We start from the raw sequence: 19,396 nt of genomic DNA on the forward strand, positions 1-19,396 counted from the left end.
GCACTGTTCTCTCTAACTGACTTTTGTATCTGACCTCTACCAGCACTTAATCGAGGGATATTTGCTAACTTAATTAGCCAGTACTGCATTTTCTGTCAAATTGCTCCTAACCTCTTTTCCACATCTACACAAGGCCCAGATCCTCACCTGTAGCTCAGCAAGGTGTAAAATACAGTTGTTCTTCTGTGACTGACCTTCATCTATTCCTCTTCTATATCCACAGAGCTATCCAAGGTGAGACAATTTATTGCCACTTTATTGACTCTTACATCAGACTCCCCCTGGGATTTCAGTGCCACCTGGGGCTTCTCAGTGCTAGAATAACATAATTGTTTCATAAAATAACTATAGAGAAGGAAGGGAAGCAGGTAGGAGTCAGGTTGCCCACAAATGTTGAATAATGGGACTGGAAGAAATGCTGCAAGTCCCTGTAAGCTGAAAGCTCACATTAACATCTCTATTCTGCCATTACACTGTATGCTCAATGATTGCTAGTTTTGGCTGGCGTTGCACAGTAAAGATGCATTAGAGTAATTATATTGTAATGACAGAAGATCATGAGTTAAAGATGTTGTGGATCCTGTTAGTACACACATCTGAAATTGTTTGGAGCTGATGTGGGAGGTGTATCCACATGGAATTTGATAGCACTGATATTGTAATTAAAGCTGAGGAGATGAGGTTCGTACTTATTTCCTACTGCTACATGTGAATATTAATTAGCTCATGTAACCACCTGACCTTAGCAATAATTAGCTCTCTTAGATAAAGCAGAAGGGAACATATCAATTGCCCACTAAATATTTATTAAGAAAGCTGAGATTAAAACTGCCCAGTTGTGATAAGAGAAGGCTCCTGGAAGCCCAATTGCCTCCTTCCTAGTGGAAGGAAGATTAGAATCTTTCCAGTTTTCCCTGGCCTCTGCTTCGTGGAGGACAAGGATAATCCTGGCACCACACAGGCAACAGAAACACATCTGGTTTGGCACACAAAGGAGTAAGAGCATCTCAGGTCTGCAGAGATCTCAGATTTCTCAAGATAGATGAGGTTTTCTATTTTCCTGCTTGCCTTCCTGCCTGCATAGGCTGTGAGGAGGAGAGGTGACTCCAGAAGGCCAAAGATGTAAGCCTGAGCGAAAGACAAGCCCAAGCCTGTCCCCAAGCCTGGACACCACGTATGTTACTCTTTCTGAGGGCTTCAGCATCACCCTCAGAGAGAAGGGAAATTATTATTTCATCACTTGCAAAGATGAGATGAAAAGGTACATAGGAAACCCATGCATTTTTGTACTGGGAAAGCCCTACAAATTAAACTAAATAAAACTAAAATTTTAGTCCCACATCCTAGCTGCCTGGCTAAGCAATCCTTCTCACCATTCTCACTAGTAGTGTAGTGTGAGGTTTGGGGATATCCAGAAAATTGCGTTCAGGAAGAAATTTGAATGTGTGGTTTTTAAAGATGGCAAGTAAAAGCAAGGAGAAAAGGAGGATTAGTTTGTATCCACAGCATAACTAGGCAGCTCTGTTTCTCTCCCTGTTAGGACCTGGTCTTGTTTGGTGTACCAGCAGCCTTCCTAATGGTTTCCTGGTGTCTCATTATAGAGTTCATATTTTTGTCCTTGTTGCATCTCCCTCTTCTCCTCCTGTCACAATTCCCTCCCCAGTCTTAAGGGTTTGATCCCTTATGATATACAGTCTGTGCAGTCTGTGTGGAGGAACAGGCTGTGTTAAAAACATGGTGTGTTCTTAATCGCTTTAGGGTTGACTAGGCAGTAATTCTCAGCAAAGGTGGTAGAGCACGATGCTGCTGTGCACTGGTGTCTGGCTGCTGCTCTGCTGGAGATCCATGAGCAACAATAGCATTGTGAGTCCTCTTTCTTCTTTCCTGACAGCACCACAGTACCTGTGCCTTAATCAGTCAGTGTCAGACAGTGTCACAGGCTCTGAACGCTCCTCTAAGCAAAGCACAGCACAAATGCCTCCCTGCTGCTGGTAGCTTAGGTTACCATTACTAGGCTGAGCTGCCTGATGTAACACTCCAGTGCTCCAGACAGGCTGAAACCTTCAGAAGTGTTGGCACCAACATGTGTTCAGACCAAGACACCTCTAGCCCTGGGCCAGGTGGTTTCTGTGATCCCAGGACTCTGTTGGAGGCTGCCACCACAGCTACCCTGGTAGTGACAGCACAGACGGGAAGCAGAGCTGCTCCAAGAGGGTTGACGAGAGAAAAAGATGATGGTTGTGATCCTTGATACAATTTTAGTCACATATGTTACAGAAAAGCACAGATTTATCTATATTTTATATGAAAATATTGCATGCCTCTTGGGCTATCTGATTTGTAACTTTTTTCACGGGTATGATTTAAATCAGAACAGATGAAGGGGGAAACCTACCCAAAGTGAAACGGTGGCATAAATAAAAGCTTTAGAGGAAACAATGGAATAGCTGACTATAGGGAATAATTGTAGCTCCATCAAAGTTACAGTGGTTTACTATTCCCAGCAGTGAGTCTGGCATCAAAGGGAATCCTAAACCTGAAGCCCTTGGAAAGAAGTGGGTTATCAGCAGATACAAACTCATTCATGTAGAGAATAAAGAGAACATTTTGCGAGTGGGACAGCCTGGTTTTTCTCAATTCTCTTCCTGGAGAATAACAGCGTTCTCTTCCTGGAGCACTCAGTGGTTAAGCTTGGCCTTTCACCATGTTAACGCATTTTCCTCAGGGCCCTGTGCCTTCAAGATATGAATATATATTTTGTTGTTTGTTTGTTTGTTTTAAAAAGCATTATATAAGTTACATCTGTTCAGACAGGAAACTGATGGAAAAGTTTTCAAGTTCCATAAGCGAGGTAGAGCTGTGGCGTTAGCACTGGAGTGAACCATGTTCACCCATGGGCACTGAGTGAGTATTCACAGCACCTTCAGTAAAACTGTGGTGTTTAAATGCTTTACAGAATAAAGGCCACCAATGATAAACTTCAAACACTTCATGGGCTCCCCTGATGCCATATAGGCCTTTGCTGTGCATGGAAAACAAACGATTACTTGGAGCAACCCTGCTAGTAACAGCACAGACTGGAGGCAGAGCTGCTGCCATAGAGCTGATAAGAGGAACAGATTGCTGTGGTGACTGATATAATTCTAGCTGCATTATGTTACAGAGAATGAAGAAAGCAGGTTTAATAAGTGTGGAAATGCAGAGGAGCAATGACAACTTTATTTGATGTGTTCCAACTTGGCTGGGTCAGTCTTCCACCAAACAGAGGATCATTATGTGCAGGGCAAGGTATTTGGGGTCTCAGATTTTCATGAGGGTATTCCTTCTCTGCCCTTTTTGAACCAAAAGCCTTCCTCCTCTGGGATTAGGGGTGTGCCTCAGTGCAGAGACTTGTCTTCCATAGCATGGTCCAGCACTCAGAGTTGCCATCATATCATGCAGCAGGAAGACACATCTGTCTCCTGCAAAACATGTACACAAAAGGATGGAGAAATCAGTGGCACATTTTTTTACAAGCACGAGGCCATTCACCCATTTGAGCTGTTGCAGGATTGAGATCTTGTTTAGAAACAAGATATTCAGTAAAAATAGTAAGTTAAATTTTATTTTTAAAAATCCTATACAGATTGTAAATATTTTGGAAATTAGAAAGGTACAAAAATGCTCAAGTTCTGCATATTCAGAGGCTTCAGCTTTAGTAAAATGTTTTATGAGGGTACCTTATAATTCATTTCAGTTGCCCCAGAAGTAAGAAGACAGTGGTGTTTCAGAGGCTGATTGCAGAGGTCATAACCTTCTGCATACAATATATTGAACAATTCCATCATTCCTGCCTTCAAAGTGAATTTAGACTGACATAGCAGAATAGAAAAAAAATGCTTAATAAACTAAGGGTTTTATTGCACACACACAGTCTCATAGGTATGCATTCAGCAAAGAGTAGGCATGACTCTATAATAGGTGCACTAAAAAAAGCCATATGTTTGTATTAATATCCCCTTTCAGTACAAAGCCCCTTCCAGTTATTTTACTCTCTATCCTCATCAGCTTTACATTTGTTTGACCATAGTATTACCCTTAGTAGAGAAACTTTGTCATGCAAAGTGATAAAGATGAAATTTTAGAGAATGAATCTTTTATGGGCAGTGCACTGAGCCAAGTGAGGGAGTCAGGAGACAGTGCCCTGGCAAGCACTGGCCTGTGCGTGTCCTCTGGCGAGGAGAGAAACTTTCCGTTGTGCTGCCCCTCCAGCCTCCTCAAGAGCAACCAAGGCAAGTGCTTCCAGGGGCCAGCTCATCAGCCCAGATGCTGAATCAGCCCAAGAATATTTAACTACAGCAGAAAAACGGATCACACCAGAGGATTTTCTCCTTGAAGAGAACTTCACCCTGTTCTGATTAGAGATGGAAATTTCTGAGGTATTCTTTAAGAGGTCTCAGCAGTTTCAGTGTGGTCCAAAATGGAAGTCGTGGTCATGCATTTTTCAACTCAGGCATAAACATCAGTTAACCCTTTCATATGATAAGATTTGTAAGGAAAATCTATCAGACTTTCATCCCTTTGAAAAGAACCATAGCAAAACTATTTGATAAAAATTCCCAGTCTTTAGCACCCTCCCATTCAAAGTACCCCCTATGAGAAAGAAAAGCTTTGGTACCCCTAATTTCCAGATGAGCAGCTGAACTCTCAGAGGCTTAGACCAAATCCTCCAGGTTATCAGAGTGCCTCAAAACATTTGAGAGCCTAGGCCCACCTGAGCCTCTAAAAGCCAAGATGAAGGATGGGAAGCAAAGCCTTAAATCCAAAGCCTTCATGACTTAAATGTTAATCATAAACACAGCACCATCCTTGCCCTATAGAGAAGTTCCTCACTGTAAATAATTCTTCATAACCAACAAAAAGCTAATTGCTTTTGCTTTGCAGTCTCGTTGTTTTGTTGTACAGCCACTGCAACCTTACTTTTCAGCCATATGTTGTCAGTCATATTTTTGCCTCTTATAGCATTACTGTCAGGCTCTAAGCCGTTTATGAGTCCCTGAAATGTGAAATCATGGTCTTACTTAGTTTTCAGCTAACACTACTCCTTAGATGCAAGAATATCACATTTACCATACAGAGAGATTTATTTAAAAGCCAATTGTGAACTACACTGAGGAATCTTCAGTAAACCACAACAATAAATAATGAGAGGATGTTTGCCTGTAGGACTTCCCTAATGAGTTTTGGTCTTAGGAAGGCATTCTGCTTGGAGGTCAGATACTTTGTTTCTTGAGATTTTCATGTTTCTCCCCATCTAGCTGGGCTTTCTCTGAGGTTTCATTAATAATTGACCGTGGTGTCACTAATGATTACACATAATGTGGAAAGGCATGACCATGAACATGCCTAGGGAAAAATAATTTTATGTACAATTCTAATGTCTAGTGTTTATTTATTTGTAAACAAAAAATGTTAAGATAGAACAGTATTTTGGAAGTAGACATAGACAAGTGTGCTTAGAAAGAGACTATGGACAGTTGTGAAGTAGAAAACAGTATTTTGGTACACATTCCTTACAGAAAGGTTCTTTCTCTGAGTTGCACCTCGTTGTATTGTTAGTCTTGGGTTCTGTTCTCAAATGAATTTTCCTAAATAAACTCTCTCACTTTTTAATTGTGGCATTTGCATTAGTTCACCCTCCAAAACCCATGTTCCTTTGAGAGTGCCAGCCCCAGTCTGCTCCTTCAGTGGCACACAGGATCTAGATAATACGGGATTGTTGCAGCTATGTGAGTGAATATTGGTGCTCCCAGTATTCCATCAGTTCAAACCTTCATCACTCTGTAAGGTACACAGAAACAATTTTCCAGCACGATATTTTGGACACTATCATAAGGAGATATGTGCAATAGGAGTGGAAGTATTTACAAATATACAGGTATATGCAATGCATGTGTGGGAAGAAAATCAGTAGGGAATGTTGCACAACTTATTATGTTTGAGGGCAATGGATGCAGTTCTGCTGTTGGTCATTGAAACCCCTGGTGTCCTGTATTACATCTGTTCATATTTCCTGGTAGATTTACTTAATGCCTGTTACAAATAAGAGAGTGAAGCACTTCTTTACTTGAACAGTGAGAGGCACGAGTGTAATTACTTAGAGACTCAGGGTCCTGAGCTGGTTCATTGGGCCTGGAGAGTTACTTACTGGATGTTTCTTGGATTCTTCAGAATAAATGGATATCCAGGTAGTGGGATAGGAAAATCACCAGACTTAAGGATTCCCCTATGGACTAATCCCCATCCATCTTAAAAGGTAGCAAGAATGTACATAAGGCAGGCCACAGTTACCAGGAATAAATGTGTATGGCAAATAGGTCTGATTGGATCTTTGAAGCTGAAATAACCTGCACTGTGGTTCTGGATAACTATCCAGGAGGAAGTCTTCCTCCCTAGTTGAGATATTTCATCTCTGCTCATTAATAACCCACTGTCATACTGGGAAGAACTCTCCTTAAAGCAGAGTAAAAGGGGAAAATACTGTTGTTAGATTCCTAAATTAATAAAGCTCTCACCTGATGTGAAGCAGCCCAACCATTTACTTACTGCATACTGCAGCATGTCCTCAGTGGAGATGCACAATGGGAAAACCTGTGTTTGCCTCAGCTGCACATCTGATAGCCCTTAGGCAGAAGACAGTTTTGAAAAGCATCTAACCAGGAGCTGCACACAGTGCCTGGTTCTTCAGGTAGTGCAAGGTTCAGCAGCCAAGTTAAAAAAGAATGCACAGCTCCTTTCCTCCTTGCCTCCGGCAACATCTGCTCATGTGACAAAGGGAAAGCTCAGTAGTTCTGCACTTCAAATACTAGTCTGATGTCTGACTTATTATCAAAGTGCTCAGTAACTCTGTGCTTTGCACTTACCCAACTGTTTTAATCTCTCACAGTGCAAGCAACTTGATAATGTAATAATCAAACAAAAGATTGATGGAGGATGTAGCAAGCTCAACATATCCCTTCAGTTCTTCTACTGAGGAGTGATGGATACTTCAAGAAGTGAAGAATTCCCCTAGTGGCTTCATTGTTTTCCAGGCATCTTTCTAGATGAACTTTTCCAATGGTAAAATCATTACAAAATAGAAATGCAATCTCTCCAAGGGCTAACTAGGAAACCCAGTCTAATATATGGTGCCATAATGCAATAATGAATCCCATAGGCAAACTAGGAATTTTTGTGAGGAGAAGAAATAGGGGAAATGTTACATTAGGAGACTTAAGCCAATGTTATTTTTAACCACCTTATAATTTGGGATGTTACAAACCAAGGTCTGTCCAAAAGCTAGAGCCTAAACTGCAAAATGAAAAATCCTTGAACTCTTGAAATGTGAGCTCTCATCTATATTGTACTTTTCAAAATGAAGTGGCAGTGCTGAAAACACTGGTATATCTCTGATCTTCAAATCTTGAACTGGACTCAAATTTTACCTCTCAATCATAGCTGCAGCATGTTCTGCTTCTGTTCCTTCCAAGGTTATTGCAGGGTGCATAATTTCCCAGTTACATGGTGAAAGAGGCTGGGGGTATTTTATGGCTACATCAGAAGAAAGTCCCTTCCCAGTCAAACTGAAGCTACATCAGGCCCTCTGATGAGCAACAAAATAATGCTTAAACTTACCTTACCAGAGGAAAGTAGAGGGAATTCAGGCTGGTATCATCCCCTCTGAGATGGCTTATCAGGAACTTTTATATGCAAAAATATAAAAAATTCCAGACCATCAGAAAAAAAAAATTAAAGCTTGCTGCTGGAGGAGAAAATGAGTGAGAAAAAATAAATCTTAGTCTAAAAAGCATATTTCATTTCCAGCATGACAGAGAGGAAATAGTTACCTAAATTACAGATTCAGAGTGAGAGTTCAGTCAATGAGAGACACTTGAAAGAAATATTATTTGCTTTCATCTTTCTTAGGAAAAAACCAATTGCAATCAATTATGTTGTAATTATAATATTGGCTTAAAACTATTTGTAAGATTACTCTGCATTTAATAACAGAGCTCACACTAATAGAAGATAAAAGCTCAGTTTGCCTACTTTGGAAAATAAAACTTAAGAATTGCCTTAAGTTGGAGTGAATCCAGTAGTCATATGTGTAACAACCCATAGGGATAGTTCAGGGCAATGGAATTATCTTCTACTTTTCTTTTTGTCTTTGTAATCAAATTGATATGGACAAATCCATTTTCAATTTACTATTAATTGACTACTTGTAAATACTAAAGTTTTTGGCAGTCTGAGATCAGAGCATTTCTACTGTCCTCACAAAAGAGATTATAACAGGATTCAGTGCCCTGCAATAAATCTAAAGCCAAGCCAACACAACTGTATTTGGCAATTGTACCGAACTACTTCCCAGCAAAACAGTAAACTGAGAAAATCCCACTGTTACTAAAATTATACTAGATGAACATCAGGGCTCAAGTCCTGGAATGGAACGTGCATAGTGTGAAAGAGTTTCTCTTTTCAGAAGATTTGATAAAAATGACATTGTATTTTACCTAAAAAAATTAAATCTGCTTTTAATCCAAGAATTATAAATTACACAAATTTAAGGGTCACTGAAAAAAAAAAAAAAGAACTGGAGAATATAAAAATCAGAAATTACTGTAACTTTGTTACTAGACCACAACCACTTGCGAAAACCCTTTTGGGGGAATGTCTGGGTTGCCTGAACCACCCCAAAATAGGTGATGAGACAAGGAAGAACTAAAGGTGTTTGTTAGTGAGCCATTGTGTTACCTACAAGCTCACAAGAGTCAGCCCACCTTCCTTGAGCATCCTTTGAGGCAGTAAAGTAGCAATGTGCTCCAGGTGTACCCACTGACCCACCAGCTGACTGAATGGGCCTTAAAGCTCTCTTTTAAATCTTGTTCAAGTTGCTATTATTTCCTTCCTTTTTATGCAATAAATGCTACACTGCTAGGAACCTGATGTGTCCCCTCCTGGTATTGCAGCAGTCGTTATTAGGAAAGAACATATTTTTTGATAGATAGATAACATTATATATTATTGTTTATACATTTATTACAATTGTATTATTTGTTTTTATAAGCTATATATTTATATATATATTTTATACATTTGTCTTTTATATTACTTACATTATTTATCTAATGGTTTTTTTCTCATATTATATAACTTGCTTTATATAGTAGGTAAATATTATATATGTATCAAGTTATATTATGTATCAAGTTATGTGTTTACTTCTTTATATTTTTATTCAGTTTGTATACATATAAAATGACAACATGAAGGCTTAGGCCCTTTCCACCTATTTGGATGGGTGGGAAGAAGAGGACAGGTGTTGGGAATTCTTTTTTTTTTTTTTAATTGAGTCAGTAATAGCTGATGCTGCTGTGTCCCAGGCTAAGGCTGTCAGGGAACTGGAGCAAAAGGTTTGACACTGCAAGCAATGCAGCAGCAGCAGCCACCTCTGGGCAGCAAGCTCGTGCTGCTCTCACAGGTGGGTGGGTGATGCTGGGGGTGTTTGGGTGGTTAAGCACAGCTTGGCCTCGCCCTGGTGCTGCAGGTGGGAGCACAGTAACCCCAGGTGAGTGACCTGTGACAGCAGCCAGCCAGCCCCTGCCCAGGGATGCCAGCTCTGCCCCAAGGGATGGCTCTGCCCCTGCTCTCTGCAGGGGGACCAGCCCTGCCCCAGCAGGGCAGCCCACACCCGGCACTTCACTTGCCCAGCGCAGGGCACGGCTAATAAGGAGGAGGCTTTTGATGTTGCAAAATTCTCCATCTGTTCCCAGGATTTCTAATTACATGCAGCTCGCTGTGCACCTCCAATGAGCCATAATTGGTAGGCGTTTGCCTCATTAATCATTCGGGTGCTGAGCTGCTCCGTGCACAACCGCAGCAGTTATGGCCAAGCGCACGCAGCCGTGCCGGGGTTTGTGTCCTGGACCATTGCAATTTTTGGAATTGTGGTGGATTCCGAGGACATTTGCAACTACTGTAGCTCAGGGGCCTTTTAATATCCTGAAATGCCACAAGATGGCACTGACTGATTCCGAGGCCCCTCTGCCCGGCTGTCCTGCTGCCCGGGCAGTGGCTTTGCCATGGCCACAGGTGCACTTTGGGCTTCTCAGGGCATTTTTTACGAACTAGCTGGTGGCCAACAGCACTCAGCTTTTCATGGTTTGTTTTGATCTGTTTTGTTTTAAGCTGTGGCTATGAAATGCTATGATTCCGTGACAGTGACATGGAGCTTTAGGATTTAGACGGATTTGATTTTCCTATGTTATATACAAAGGTTGTTTGTTTGTTAAAGGCCTGAGCCAAACCATACAAACAGAATATGAAGCCCAGGCTGCACAAGTCCACCAAGAGCTGACATTTGTTATTTGTTGCTAAGTTGGGTGAGTTCTTACCAAAAGGTAGAAACCAGCAGTTATGGGACACTAACAAGAGTAAGTTCCTCTCCTCAGGTGAAGCATTTACTGAAGCAGTACTCATAACTCTGCAACTTTGTGATGTGCTGCTGTGGTTGCTTCTTTCTGGAGTCTCTTCCTGCTATCATACTGATGAGTCCAACACAGCTGCTCATTTTGCAATGTTTCTTAAGCCCCTCCTGTACTTTAGCATTCAACACTCATCTCTAGACTCGCCAGCTATCCCCAGCTGGTTCATAAAGTCCCTTGCTGCGTTGCTATAATAGTAAGGTATCGTTCACTACTTTTGCCCAAACTGTGCCTTTCAGGCTGGCTGTAGCATCCTGAATGCTGCTGCAGTGGCTCATCTGACTGATGAGTAGCAATAACTGCTTTTGAGTCCCTTTGTTGTGACACTGGTTCTGAGTTTCACCCATGTATAATGAATAGCCTAACAAACAAAATGTATTATTTCATTCCTTTATTAAGTTAATTAATTACACTGCAAGTTCTTTAACTGCATCAGAAAAGTTTCTGGATAAAAATAATTTAATGTCATGGTGCGACATTGGGCTGCTTTTCAGTAAATCCATACATTGCAGAACCTGCCCAACACTAAAACAATAATTTTTTTATTCAAGAAACTTCTAGTCAAAATTCTTATTTTGCCTGGAAATTGAGTTTGTTTTGTTTACCAAAAGGGAAAAAATTCTCTTTTAAATACCCTTCTCATCTATGAGAACATACACAATGGCCAACACTGAAATACTAAAAAAACTGTCTTTCTTTAAAAAACACGATGAATTCCACATTTTTTCTGGGTTTGAATCCAACACTTAGTCAAAAGAAAATATAGAAATAAAAAACACCGACAGTACAAACAGAGAACAGATGTTTACATTTAAACATATGCCATTCAGCAGTTAAAAAAATGATTCAGACACCAACATATCAAAAGCATATTACTGGCATATGGTGTCTGACATGCTTCTGCAAATGAATACATACACTGGCTTTGATGACAACCATGCAAATTGTATCTTTCCACATGAACAGTTTATCAGGGAACAGTCAGATTTGTGCCTGTACACGAACATGTATTTTGGATTTCTTCTGGATGACACACCACGTTGTAACCATACAGTATGTCAAATCAGGAGAATGTGTGTCAAATCATCCTCCCTCTTGTTTCCTTTGAGACCCAGGGTAAGACTTTAAAGCATGTGAGACCCAGCAAGCAGGTCTGCTTGGCAACAAGGGCCATCTGGCAGCTGTGCTGCTCAGGACTGCATTACAGCTCCAGGAAACACTCCTCCTTCTGGGACAGCGACCTTGTCTCCAAAAGAAGGGCCAGGGCAGAGAACCCTCTAAAACAGCCGGACAACACAGTGGCAAGTTTCAGCCAGCCACATCAGGTTGGTTTTTTTGCCCTCTGCACTGTAGATTTGCCCTGGTTCCTTCAGTCCCTCAGCACCACTGAGACTACAAAACCCAAGCAGAATCTCCCATCAGTTGTCACAACACATTCCTCCTTTGGTGCATTTGCTAAAACCATTCCACACCAGATTACTCACCGCGCAACGGGACCCAGGAATAGCAGAGCACAACCACTGCTGCTGCTGAGCTGCTCTCCCAGAGGCAGGCAAGCACAGTGAATTGGACACAATGCACTACTCCCAATGCTCTTCTCAAATCTGACAGCTTGATCTCCTTGGCATATGGTTGGCGGTTCCAGCACATGGGAGGTGACCATTTCACCATAGGAGAAATAAGTGTTAAAGCTTATTAATATTATGGGGAATAGTCAGGCTAATATGAGGTTACACGTCAAGGTAATGTCTAGACTTCAGCATGTCTCAGGGGAAAAAGCATCATTTCAGGTGCTGGAAGAGCTATGCTGGCCAAGATTTGAGGTACCAACTCACAGATTCTGGAGGACCTCCAGGATCAGATTTAGGGTTAAGAAAACTTTTAAGATTTCAGCTTTAGAGCACAATACCTCAGTTTTGCCTGTGTTCCTTTCTAGAAAGTCGTGAGGACGTAATTGTTCAGCTCAGAGCCTGTGAAAGCGAGAATAAAATAAGCAAAGGTCATACTGAAGTTTACACAAATAGCAGCTGAGGAAGGTCAGGCTGTTGAGAGAGAGACTTTACTGTGCTCGTATACGTAAATAAACAAGGAAAAAAACCCCAAAAAGCCCACTTAAAAAAAGCTAAGTTAACCCTGTAGTCCTCGCTCCCCCAAAACAAGTCCAGCTCCAACGCTGAATTTGAGTTCAGGGACACTACCTGATTCGTGGGTCCTAAATACATATCTTTCTCTATTAAATAACTAACATATTTCTACACCAGAATATCCTTGAGCCTAGCAGTTGATTCATCATTTTAAACAATCACAATTCAACCAGGGTGAGTTTCCCACGAATACCCTAAATCAGGAGAAATGCCAAAGTGTTATTCCTTCTCTGGCTACATTTGGAGCCTAACGGGGTGCACACGCTGGTCCCACTGATGCCTGGGCAAGGCTTTCAGCTCATAGCTGCCTCACATCCTGTCACTTCAGAGCACAGAGAGCAAGCTGTCCTCCCTCCCTGGGGACAAGAGTACATCTGTTCCTCAGGCCAAGGTGCTGAAGACAGGCAGCAGCTAACCAGTGTTCAGCATAAAACTGCCAAGCAACTCAGGCTAGCCTCAAGTTGCAGGTTTGATTGCAAGAGCTCTGCCCTGATGTCTTCTGTACTTCTGGTCCCAAGCTTACTGCCCTTAAATAAAAATACTGTTAGTGTTCATAGAATTTCCAGTTTATTCTATCAGCCTCTCCCGTGTGTTCTCTCTGGTATAGAAAAGGGGGGAAAAAATAGCCATATATTGTCTTCTAGTCACTAGTTGGTCCTCCTTTAAGGACCTTGTAAGACATTTTTTGTGTATTGTTTCCCTGCATATGTGGGCAGCTTTACTACTTCATCCCCCTCAGGACCACTTAACAACATCAGCAAAGCAATTAAGTGTAGTTTTCAGGAAAATGCCAGAGGCATTACACTGTCTGGATGGGAGTCTCAACCCAATTATTTTCAGCTAGTTGTGAACTGTGGAAAGTGGACTTTACTTCATTATAACTTCAGTTCCCACTGATTAAAAGTCTAGTGTGTTACAGACGGTAAGGAAAAATGAAACAATTAAACTTTCCATCAATAAAATTGCTGCATATTCTTCAACATAGGGGTTTACTTCTCTCCAGAGAAGTGATTAAAATGAACTGATTGAACTATAATTTGATTGACTGAAGAGCTGCAATCTATTGCACTAAAGCTTAAATTCCATCTTATTGCTCTATTTAACTCTGAATATAAAAAATTACTGGCGGTCTTGCAAACCCCTTATGCAGTCATCCAGCTGAAATTTCTTGCTGCTCACAGGCTGCAGCAGGTTCTGTTCTTTCACTGCTGTGTCTGCATGATTCACAATGGATTGATGTTGAAAAAGACACAATGATACCTAAGAAATTACATTAATACAGCCATAGAAAAAAACCAGAAAAGGCCTGTTATATTATTAGGTATCTTCCACCTGTTACATAATCATCTGGGACTTCTAAACACAACCACAGATAAAGTTAACCCAAGACTGGAGAGAATAATTGACAGGTTATATACAGTTGTTACAGCAAAAATTAGCATATTCTCCTGACGAAAAATGCAGCTGTGTTGCACCTTCCTACTGCAGAGCTGTGTTCAGGAAGGTGTGAGGCTGCCAGATGCACAGGTTTGCAGATGTGCATACCTACACACGGCTCTTTCCTTCTAGGAGAGACCAGAGGTGCACGTTGGGTCTGGCCTTGAGTTTAAGTTGTGCTGGCTGTGAATCAGGATGCCTGGGTTCCAGTGCAAAGACTGTTTCTTTGGACTAAGGACAAGTTTTTATAGTTTGCTTAGACTAGAAGGGCTTCATCTGCACAGGTGAAGAGGCGTGCTGTCAGGGACTCCTATTGCACAGTGAGGTCTAACAAACACCACTTAAGAAACAATGAGCTCCTGGCTTCTGTCAGTTGGCTGCTATGATGTTTTGATACAGGAAACACAAAGAATATCGATGCCCCTCTGAAAATTTAATCAAAATGCCATTTCCTATCATGAAGTTGCCCCTCTGTTGTATGACACCTGTCTTCTCTATTCCCACCTTTTTATTTGAAACAAAGCACAGTATTTGACTTACAGCTGCACCATAGTAGCATTGAGTAAGAATATAATATAGTATTAAGTCACAGCAATAACACCTTATATTGGTAATTAAATGCATCGGGCTGGGTAGGATGTGTGGTTAAAGATGGACAACATCTGGGTTAAATACTTAATGCACTTCCTCTAACAGGCAGCTCAAACTCCAAATGAATTCAATACATTTTCCCACTAACATCACCAAGAATCAGGGCATGTACTCCTTGGTAATATTTACTACTGAGCTCAGTTTGCTGTGGAGCTTTGCACTTCTGGCTGTGACTGATCTATGAGGTGGCTTCGCAGCTGATCAGGCCATGTACGTGATTTGTGCCAGCTTCAGCCCTTGCACACTGCCCATCTCAGTTTTACAGGGATGTCAGACCACAGGCAAGGTCTACTAATCCACTAAATTCTTTGGCCTTGTTGTTTATGCATAGGGCAGACCACAACTCTTCCTGTTTGTTAGCCAAAAGCCACCAGAACTGTAGGGGAGTCACTGAGGCAGCATCGATCTGAAAAAATGCTGCCTCCACCTAATTTAGAAGGAACACCTTTGACGAATTATATTTGGCACTTAATGATTGTCTTGCATTATTGGCCTTTTCTTTTGTTTCCTCTTTCGATTCCTAATTACTACCCACGTTATCCTCTACTCCTCCTCACCATAGGTAACTGAATAAAGCTGTGCAGCAACAGTAACAGGAGCCTTTTAAAGGGAGACAATAAGGCAAATACAGAACCAAAAATTTGTAGGTGTCTCTGGAGGCTGTAGAATGTTTGCTATGTTCCCTGAGCCCAGCTTTACACACACCAGTGTAGCTTAAATGCCTACTTAAAGCTTTTTAGTCTTTCATTTCTTACAAAGACAGATAAATTCTCTCAATTATCTCACCTTTGCATAAAAGCTGCAGAAGAAGGTGCTGTGTAATTAATATCTTGCTTTCTTGCAGGATGAGAAAATGGCACAAAAAGGAGCCCCGAGTGTGAAACTAGCCTTGAGACTTCTCTATTCCTAAATGGGAATGGCTGTTTGTCTTGCTGACACGAGTCGTAAGAAATCTGAGGAGAGTGCAAACAACATCAAGAGCAGGGCAGGACCTTCTTCCAAGCCCAGCCTGTGTTGGCACATGAAGGAGGAGGCACAGACATCTCTGGTGACCCAAGGAATTGTTTAATGTGGTTCCCTAGAGAAGTGTCAGCAAGTGCATGGACGAGAACTGGCCAACAGTTCCAACAGACCCTGCTGGCCTGGCACACCAGGGGAAAAGTGAAGAATGATTCCAGCTGGATCTGTTTTCCATACCCGTTGGCCTCCTGGCAGATGCACAGGAATAACCATTGGTAACTACCAGAAAGAATATAATTTTGCTACAGATGCTGTAAATCACACATGTGATTTCTCTGTCTTTATTCTGTTATGGAGAGGCAATAGAATTTTCTGCGTTTTAACAACAAGTTGATTTCAAAATCTCCAGTTACAAAAATACAGAAAAATGTATTCATCAGCAGATTTATGTTTGGAAAAGAACAGCATTTTAATTACATAGGTACCGTAACTCCCCACTTTTATGGAGATGTGATTACTGCAATTTCTTCATTAGGTAATAGCTTCACTATTTAAGGAAACATTATTTAAAAGGCATGGTGTTATCTATTTATTCTACACTGTTAAAACCCCAGCAAAATGTAGGCAAACACTTGAATACTTTCCTCCTAGCAACCAAGGTCTCTCACATCAGAAAAGCAGCATATTTGTCTTTTTTCTGTACCTTATATTAACCCAAATTTCTAGTTTGTGACCCTTTGGCCAGTCAATATCATCAAGTTCCTGGAATATAATTTTAGGCAAAAGCCTAAACCAGTGACTAAATCATCTCTTTGTTCAGTTTCTAAAACAATTTTTTTTTTTCCAAAACACCACACAAGTAACAAGAGTGCCCTCAGCTTTAATGTTACAGGAAAACCATCTACCAAACTACCCAAAATTACTTTGGAACAAAATTCCACATTGGATACATCCAAATCCCTATGTGAATGCCTCCGTCAGCACTACTTGCATGTAACAGGGACACATTTTCAGACTTTTGCATGTCCACTGGCAGAAATATCACAAAATTAATTTTTGGCACTAAACTTCTTTACTAACCTGCTGCGTGACTTAACTCTTCAAATTACAGCAGCATTTCACAAAGTGCTGAGTTTCTGCAATTCCCACTACAGTGAGTATAAAACACAGATACTGAGTACTCCCCTGGGATTTAGCTCTGTCTTTCAAGGCTGTGATAACGGTGCTGTTTTTGCTGAAGAAATTAAGGTTTCGGATCTCTTAAGGTCTTTGTGGAATCTGGGATCCAAAAAACCCCAAACGAACCAGAAAATACACTACCAGAATCCTCTCATTCTTTCCATCCTTCTTTCCTTACATAAAGGTAGGTCCTCCTTTCTTTCTTTTCTTATCTAAGGGAGATCTATGGTCTCCTTGCTAACTCTTCAAGAAAAACAGAGGAGCAACAGGGAAATCTGTCTTCCATGGAAAAGATGAAAGATACAGCTAAGTGAGAGGATGTGTCCTTCCCGACACAGTGTGGTCAAAGAGACAGCTCCCCCTGACTTTTCCCAGAAGAGTTCACAGAAAAGTGTCCAGAAAAGTCCCTGTTCTCCCCAGCAGCTCTGTGAACAGCAGGATATACTGCAGCACTCTGGGCTGCTGCTGCCGTGTCATTTCAGTGCCTGCGAGGTCAGCTGAGAGCGTTAAATTAACACTGTTCCCAGGCAAAGCAAAACGTCTGGGAACAGGATGGCACAGCATAATAATGGGGAACGAGGGGCAGATCCACACCTACATGCTAAAGGATGGGAAGGAGTGGGGGACATTGATGTGAATTTGACTTATGTGACTTAGTGCCAAATGTATGTTATCACACAGATCTCCCAGCAGATTATGTGTCTCTTCACCCCCACTTAACAATTTTCATAGCTTATTTCAGTATTTTTGCCTTTGTTTCACCCATAATAATTTATTTATGAGCTTAGGATTATTAACAATTTGAGGCTTCATTATAAACCATCCTGAGGGAATCTCACCTGCCTCATCCCATTACATTATTATTCCCAAATATGTAATTTATATTTAATAAGACATCAATTGAACATCAATAAAATAATAATGAATTAATAAAATATAGCTTCCTAGAAATACTAGTAGCTTAAGTATGTATGCAAAAGGCAGTGCACAGTCTGTGGGTCAGCTATCAAATCTCTCTGAGACTATTTCTCAGAACCATTTAGTATTTAGAATATGATAATAAACCATAAAAATATTTAATTGCTATGGTCTTCAAATAGTTCTTGTGATAATTTTGACCCATACCAACCTGTAAACCTGAGCTGGGAAGTAACCAAGAGTTCCACATATGAAAGCCATCTTCAAACACTGTGTTGCCTAAGGGGCTCCGTGTTTCCACAAACTGAAATGGCAAAAGAATTTTAGTTTGGGTAAATATTTTACTTTAACATGACCTCTTAAACTGAAATGATGTATTTTTCTACACAGAAAATCAAAATAAGTCTTTTTTTCTTTTCAAACTGACTTAAATGTCTGCCTATGGACACTAACATAGCATAGTTCGACATTACTGCTCTGGTGTTCTGTTTTAACAAAATACCAACCCAAAGGACAAGCTTTGGCAAATACTTCTATGCAGACAGAAATGGCATTATTTCACCCTGAGGAATTTCAGTAAAGGCTGTGCTCCTATCCCACCCTATCGCTCCACAGCAATGATTATCACTAATTAGTGATAAATTTCTCATGAGGGAAAGAAGAGGGGCAGGCACTGATCTCTTCTCTGTGGGGACCAGTGACAGGACCCAAGGGAATGGCCTGAAGTTGTGTCAGGGGAGGTTCAGGTTGAATGTTAGAAAAAGGTTTTTCACCCTCAGGGTGGTTGGGCACTGTAATGGGCTGCCCAGGGATGTAGTCACAGCACCAAGGCTGACAGAGCTCGAGTGTTTGGATGATACTCTCAGGCACCATCTTTGGGATGGTCCTGTGCAGGGCCAGGAGTTGGAGTCAGTGATCCTTGTGGGTCCCTTCCAACTCAGCATATTCTGTGATTCTGTGAGTATTCACTGACTCTCTTTTCCTTTTCATCCATAACACACTTGTCTTTTTTTTAACTGCTCAGGTCCACTCTTCGTCTATCTGCATTACACAAAAGAGGATTATAAGGCCAACTGTCCTCGGGCATGCAACATATGTTCAAAATTACAATCCCATTTGAAACCTCAATGCCACTTGGGATGTCTACCAGTCCACTGAGAAGTGCTATTCAAATATAGAGAGGTTCCAGTTTAACATTTAAAATTTGTTAAGCTCTAAAAGGGCCATCAGACACTGTGGTCTGATCTCCTACAAGAGATTTTTACTCTGTTACTTCTATACCAATCCCCACAACACCTATTTGATGAAAACACGTCTTCCTGAAATACTTCCAGATTTATTCTGTAAATGGAAAATCCATCGTCTCAGCGCTTTACACGAGCATTTATTACCCCACACTTAAAAGCATGACTTCTTCTCAACTGAACTTGTCAGGCTGTCACTCCCACCCACTGACTTGTAGTTCCCTCTACACAGTGCTTTGGCAGCCCATATTTTGGTCCCATGAGGGTGTTGGTACACCACAACCTCCATGTGCTGGACTCATCAAAGGCACGAGCAATTCTACCACTCAGAAAGACACAAGCAATTGCATCCTTATGGTCA

At 41.1% G+C, this 19,396-nt stretch overlaps 1 long non-coding RNA gene across 1 annotated transcript; it reads right to left on the reverse strand.

The window, feature by feature from the left end:
- Nucleotides 1-1,722: 1,722 nt before the first annotated feature.
- On the reverse strand, nucleotides 1,723-18,631 carry LOC127479119 (uncharacterized). Its single transcript, XR_007907466.1, has 4 exons — nucleotides 18,003-18,631; nucleotides 11,987-12,472; nucleotides 7,654-7,718; nucleotides 1,723-3,461 (listed from the first exon to the last, which is right to left on the reverse strand). It is a non-coding gene; the product is annotated as an uncharacterized LOC127479119 (long non-coding RNA).
- Between the last annotated feature and the right edge of the window lie 765 nt (nucleotides 18,632-19,396).

The sequence above is a fragment of the Manacus candei genome, unplaced genomic scaffold, assembly GCF_025592945.1.
Source record: "Manacus candei isolate 608988 ecotype Guabito, Panama unplaced genomic scaffold, ASM2559294v1 h1tg000065l, whole genome shotgun sequence".
Lineage (NCBI taxonomy): Eukaryota > Metazoa > Chordata > Aves > Passeriformes > Pipridae > Manacus > Manacus candei.